The sequence below is a fragment of the Eretmochelys imbricata genome, chromosome 1 (assembly GCF_965152235.1).
Source record: "Eretmochelys imbricata isolate rEreImb1 chromosome 1, rEreImb1.hap1, whole genome shotgun sequence".
Lineage (NCBI taxonomy): Eukaryota > Metazoa > Chordata > Testudines > Cheloniidae > Eretmochelys > Eretmochelys imbricata.
In genome coordinates, this window is record NC_135572.1 from 116,265,728 (window position 1) to 116,272,928 (window position 7,201).

A 7,201-nucleotide genomic window follows, 5' to 3' on the forward strand; every position below is an offset into this window, starting at 1 on the left:
CCCTCTTTCCACACTGGACTAGGTACAATCTCGCCCCAGGTGTTTTAACTCTCCTGTTGTCTTTATTAGCTCTGTAAAGCAGACTAAATCTGGAAACCTTTAGAGGACTGCATGCCAGGAAAGAGAAGAATCACATGAAAGCGACACTACCACATACTAGAAACACGGACAGTTAATTGCCAAAAATGCCACAAAATCAGCCACCTCTGAGACAACACACAGGAGCACGTGCAGAGAACTGAGATCTTTCACTAAAGATGCATAGCCTGACAGACCTTCAACTTCAACATATTTTAGCCATTTGTGGTTCCTCATACTGAAGACCAGACTAACCCTCCTGAGAGCCACATGGGTGCTACCGAAAGCCCTAAAATAGACTTTAAAAAAAGCAATGGTGTGCAATGACAAAGCCCAGCAAACACGGAAGTCCACCTCCTCAGCCAGTGCAAATCGGCATAGCTCCATCTGGGCCAGAACAAGTTACAGCAAGACAGTCAGCTCCTCTTCCTGAGAATCAGGCATAACACTCACCATAAACGAATACTCCTTGCCCAATGGCTATTTAGAACTCAAATAGGCGCTCAAAGGTGAGCAATCTTATCTCCTTCTCCCCATCAGCCAGCCAGTCCATAGAATCACCCTAGTTTATTGTACAATATCTATTCCATATTAGGGTCCATACAGCTCAATTCAGGTGGATTTCCATCTGCCCTTTATGCCTTCTTTTCCAACTAATGCTTCTGGCAAATGTTCATTTAGTCTCTTCTTCAAATAAACAAAAAAAGTAATAACATTAGCCTCTGATGCCTGCATAGAATTATGGTCTTGGTCAGAAAAATTATTAGATCTTGGAAAATTCGCAGGCAGATGGTGCAACAAGATGATTGATAACGATTGTGCCCATAACTGCTAAGTTACGGGAAAGATCATCTCTTGGCAGTAAATCTGTTGTATAGTTCAGACTGGTACATCGTAACTACAAAGGACATCATAAATCTTTACAGTTTAGCCTTTGGAACATTAACATAAATAGTTTCCAAATGCTCCGTGTCTGCATGGACTTTGTCAGTGGAGTTGGCAGACAGAAATCTTCCTTTTTTGAATGAAGGAAAATAAAAGGTTTGAAAAATCCTACATGCACACAGCGGTTTTTTAAAAGAATCACATGTGTGGGAAGTGTCTGAACACCTCCAAGGAGCACTTAATTTCTAAACAGAGGGTTAGCAGAATCTCATGCTCACAGGAGTACAGACTGTGGGTGGAATCCTGGCTCCACTGAAGTCAATCGCAAAGCTGCCACTGATTTCAACAGTGCCTGGATTTCATTCCATATCTCAGTATGCCATTACAGTGAGAGTTAAAAGCTTTGAGTCTCTTAATATAATTTGTCTCCTACATTTTATAGTGAGGATATTTCCCTCTTGCTTTTACCATTGTTTTTCTTTTTAGTGTTTCTCAGTGTGGCAGTGTAAATTTTAGTAACCACTTCTCTTCTAATGAGCTTACTCAATGGAAAAAGGAAAGGAAGCACATTGTAAAGTTAATGTATTAAATTATTCTTTGATTATTGTCTTACAATCACTGCCCTACTTGGCATGGCAGGACCTGGACATATTAACATTCTGGGCATGCTGAAGCGTCCATCTTTTTTTCCAGGCCTGTGAAGAAAAGGTTGCCTGAGAATTTCTGTATTCCTTTGGAGCTTTATTTATGATGTGGATCATGGCAGAAGTGAGATTTTATGATGGGATAGGCTTGTTTATTACTAGGATTTTGATGAGTACTGATGTAAATAGCAACGGTATTATTATTAATTTGTATTATGGTAGCATAGGCGCTGACTCCATGGGTGCTCCAGAGCCGGAGCATCCCCGGTAAAAAATTAGTGCATTCTTAGTGCTCACCGGCAGCCCTCCCCATCTGCCAGTGGCCCGGCCGATCAACTCCTCCCTCTCCCAGTGCCCCCTGCCCGCCGCAATCAACTGTTCTCCGGCATGCGGGAGGCGCTGGCAGGAAGGGGGAGGAGCGGGGATGAGGCATGCTCGGGGGAGGGGGTGGAACTGGGCAGGAAGTGGGAGGGCAGGGGATTGAGACCCATGGGGCTCGGAGGAAGCCGGCACCTGTGTATGGTAGCAGCTGGAGGCGTTGTTGTGTTACGCACTGAAGAAACACAATAAAAAGACAGTTCCTGACCCAAAGAGCTTACGCTCTATCCATGATACCAGCCAAGAAGAGGGAGTTCTAGATAAAGAGTGAAGCAATCTGATTAGTTTATTAAGGCCTGGTCTACATGAAGAAATTAGGACAGCATAACGATGTCGCGCAGGGGTGTGAAAAAATCCACACTCCTGAGCGATGCAGTTAAACTGACCTAAGCCCTGGTGTAGACAGCACTCGGTCAATGGGATCTAGCTGCTGCCTCCTGGGGAGGTGGAGTACCTAGGCCGATGGGAGAACCCCTCCTGTTGGCATAGGTAGCGTCTTCACCGAAGTGCTACACTGCACTGCTGCAGTGTTTTAAGCGTAGACAAGCCCTAAATAGCGTCTAGGCCAGAGGTGGGCAAACTTTTTGGCCTGAGGGCCACATTGGGGTTCCGAAACTGTATGGAGGGCTGGTATAGTGTATTAAATTTCTCCCCATAGGAATGTGTTACTTATGGTGTACTACTTATGGCTGCCAGTCCTGGTGCTCTGAGCGGCATAGTAAGAGGGCGGGGAGCGAGGGGTGTTGGATAAGGGGCAGGGAGTCCCAGGGGGCAGTCAGGGGTCAGGGAACAGGGCGGGTTGGATAGGTGTGGGAGTCCCAGGGGGCCTGACAGGGGGCGGGGGTGTGGATAGGGGGCGGGGAAGTAAGGGGACAGGGAGTGGGGGGTTGGATGGGGGTGGAGTTCCGAGGGGGTGGTTGGTGGCGGGGGGTCCTGGGAGAGGGCGGTCAGGGGACAAGGAGCAGGAGAGGTTGGATGGGTCAGTGGTTCTGAGGGGGGCAGTCAGGGAGCAGGAAGTGGGAGGGGGCAGACAGGGGATGGGGGGCCAGGCTGTTTGGGGAGGCACAGCTTTCCCAACCCAGGTGTAGTGTATTAAATTGCTCCCCATAGGAATGTGCTACATACGTGCACTACTTACGACTGCCAGTCCTGGTGCTTCATAAGTAGCACATTCCTACGGGGAGAAATTTAATACACTACACCTGTCCGCTCTTAGATTCATAGATATAAAGGTCAGAAGGGACCATTATGATCATCTAGTCCGACCTCCTGCACAACGCAGGCCACAGAATCTCACCCACCCACCCCTACGAAAAACCTCTCACCTATGCCTGAGCTATTGAAGTCCTCAAATCGTGCTTTAAAGACTTCAAGGAGCAGAGAATCCTCCAGCAAGAGACCTGTGCCCCATGCTACAGAGGAAGGCGAAAAACCGCCAGGGCCTCTTCCAATCTGCCCTGGAGGAAAATTTCTTCCTGACCCCAAATATGGCGATCAGCTAAACCCTGAGCATATGGGCAAGATTCACCAGCCAGATACTGCAGAAAATTCTTTCCTGGGTAACTCAGATCCCACCCCATCTAACATCCCATCACAGGCCATTAGGCCTATTTACCATGAATATTTAAAGATCAATTAATTACCAAAATCATATTATCCCATCATACCATCTCCTCCATAAACTTATTGAGTTTAATCTTAAAGCCAGATAGATCTTTTGCCCCCACTGCTTCCCTTGGAAGGCTATTCCAAAACTTCACTCCTCTGATGGTTAGAAACCTTTGTCTAATTTCAAGTCTAAAGTTCCCGATGGCAAGTTTATATCCATTTGTTCTTGTGTCCACATTGGTACTGAGTTTAAATAATTCCTCTCCCTCTCCGGTATTTATCCCTCTGATATATTTATAGAGAGCAATCATATCTCCCCTCAACCTTCTTTTAGTTAGGCTAAACAAGCCAAGCTTCTTGAGTCTCCTTTCATAAGACAGGTTTTCCATTCCTCAGATCATCCTAGTAGCCCTTCTCTGTACCTGTTCCAGTTTGAATTCATCCTTCTTAAACACGGGAGACCAGAACTGCACACAGTATTCCAGGTGAGGTCTCACCATGTTTTGTTGGTCTTTTGTTGGTGAGGTCTCACCACCCAGTACAGTTGATGGTGTTACTGTGTTAGCAGCTCTCGGTTTCTGTAATTTCAGATAACGGAGGACAGACTTTGGGAGGTGGAAATAACTGGCCTGGGCCAGTTATTTCCACCTCCCAAAGTCTGTCCTCCGTTATCTGAAATTACAGAAACCGAGAGCTGCTAACACCGTAACGCCATCAACTGCCTGTAATCCTGTACAAAATATGTGCACAGAGAGTTCAGTGAGGAAAATATGGTCAATAATAATTCATGTTGCTAGTTCCAGTTTCAGGGCTTTTGATGAACTGATTGTTTGTCTTTTAACTAAGCGAGGAAACTTTATTTTCACTTCCATCTTAAGGAAAATCAATTCTTCTGTATTTTCCACAGTATGCATCCGCTGAAGTGAGCTGTAGCTCACGAAAGCTTATGCTCAAATAAATTGGTTAGTCTCTAAGGTGCCACAAGTCCTCCTTTTCTTTTAGGTAAGGAAGATGGTCATTTCAGTTATTAGGACCCAAACCATTTAAGGCTTTATAAGACCAAAAGCAGTTTAAATCTTCATCTGGTAACCAACGGGCAAACAGTTCGAGTATGGTGCACAGGTATACTGCAGTCCACATGGGAAACCACTTCCCTGGCAGACAGTTACACACTCTGAAGTAATTTTTGAATGGTTTTAACCCTTATCCTATAGCTAGTACTGTAATTAAGCAAAGGTTATTAACATACATCAATTGAATTACTATGGTTACCTGTGGTTAGGCATCTACAATATTTCCTCAAAAAAATACTCTAAAACTGGTAGGTACAGACTGTCTTCTTGCAACGCTTGTGATTGTTCCAAACCAATGAACAGAATCTTATGCCATCCTGTGACTTAAGATCACCGTTAGTTTACTTACTTATGCTAGCTTATTGAGTAACTGCTGTTATGCAGGCTGAAAGGCCTTATACTTATGGTAACTGCTTAAGCTATTCTTATAGCTCTAGGCCTACAGATCTCGCATTTGTGCTATCAGTTCCTTACCCCTTTATCTTATGATTGCTGCTATAATTACTGTACAGCTACAGGAGCATAACTGAATTCCCAGGTTGCAGTCTGCACACCATTCTCAGGACTTTTGGCAATGGCCAGGCCACACCTCACAGAGAAAGCACTCTGTCTCCCCATCATATTTGACTCAACTACAGTACAGACCCATTTACGCGCGGACGTCGGGAGTCAAGCCATCATGACCACGTGTTAATGGACTGTGGGTTAAGAGGGCCATACTGAAAAAAGTATCTATGATTCACTTAGAAAAAAACACCGTTATTTTCTGCTCTTTCTGGCTCGCATTTTCTCTCTCTCTTATGCAGTCTGTCATTCGCTGCAGATGAATGATTTCGATATTTTCTACATTTTGCTCCTCCATAAATCTTACAACAGTTTTTACAGCACTGAGGTCTTCTGAGGGCGAAATTTTGACCTTTTCAACGACATCCTCCTCCTCCTCATCATCGTCATTTAGGGCCTGCGTTATTAGAATTCTCACCATCACTTTTGCGGTCTGACGTAGCCTCGCAGCCCGTTAATATTTCTTCTTCGGACAGAAATTCTGAAGTCGGGCAATCTTCATCCATCTCCAGCCACTCGGTAATGATTTCCGGTGACATATCCAAACTAAAATTTTTTATCATTTGAAAGAGAAGTTTACCTTTATCCTCTTTTGTCTGTGTGCGTGTTTGTAGGACATCTTCTTCCAAAAATCCTTCAAAGTCTGGCTCTGAATCAGTGCCTCTGCTGGAGTTTTCCGAGTCTGAACCGTCTTTGACAGAAAAGGCATCACCGAGAGCCTTTATCCAGCAGTTTTCAATGGACTTTTGTTTTACTCCATCCCAAGCTTTCTTAACTAAATAAATAATTTCCTTCATGTTTAACTGTTTCAAGGATTCGGAAATGCCTGAAGACGTGCATGACACAATCTCCGAAACCAGTGATTCGGCTGGAGGATGGGATGGACAATTGTCAAGTAGCAAAAGTGCTTTGGCTTAGAGTTTCTTCAACCGCAGATGCTTACGAACAGCTGGAACAAAGCTATTGTGGAACCAGTTGTTGAAAAATGTGTCTCGTCATCCAAGAATTTTTGCTGTTAGCGTATATTATTGGTAGTTTGGCTCTATTGAGATGATTAAAGCAGTGAGGGTTATGAAAGCGGCCAACGAGAAGAGGGGCAAGCTTATGGCTGCCCATCTTATTACTACAAAAAAGAAGAGTTACACGATCTTTTATCTTCTTAAATCCAGCTGTTTTCTGTGTCTCGTAATTAAAGGCTAAAGTCTTATCGGGTAGCAGTTTTGCAAATAAAGTTGTTTCATCACAATTATAAAGTTGTTCTTCATGGTAGTCTTCATTTTGTAAAGTAGATTTTAACTCGGCAGGAAACGCGTTCGCAGCTGATTCATTGGCTTTCTCCAGAAATAGATACCTGCGCTATGCCCTGATGCTTTTTAAAACGACTTATAAACCCCTTGCTGGATTGGAATGATTCATCCCTCATTACATTTCCATATTTTGTCGCTTGGGCTTGAAGGATTGGCCCACTTAGCGGCATTCCTTTCAGCCTTTCCTGAGCAAACCCCATGTGCATGGCTGTGTCTGTTGTGGGATTTGCTGAATAACACACATGTTTTCACTTAAGCCCCGCTGCAGAATCGATATTTAGTACAAAGCCATTCCATTTAGATTCATTTTTTAGCCATCCTCGGAGAGTTGCTTCGGGAGTCCCAACATCTTTTGAAACTTTGGCCTAGGTTTTTTTAGTCGATCTATTGCAGCTGGCTTTTCTTCTGCAGTGTAGGAACGCTGACACTTGCCCTCTGCCATTGTATTAGGCCTACAGTTAAAATTTTCTAATGTAGTATATAAATTACTATATAAAACTACTATATATTATATATCTCTCTAGTGTGACAATGACTAAGCATGTGTGATAAGTCTTTTCCAATATTGGTAAAGACATACAACACGTTTCCACTCCGCACTTCCTGTCGCTTTCTAGGTCAGTGAGTTAGTGAGCAAATTTGTAGTGCTACATAGCAAGTTCCT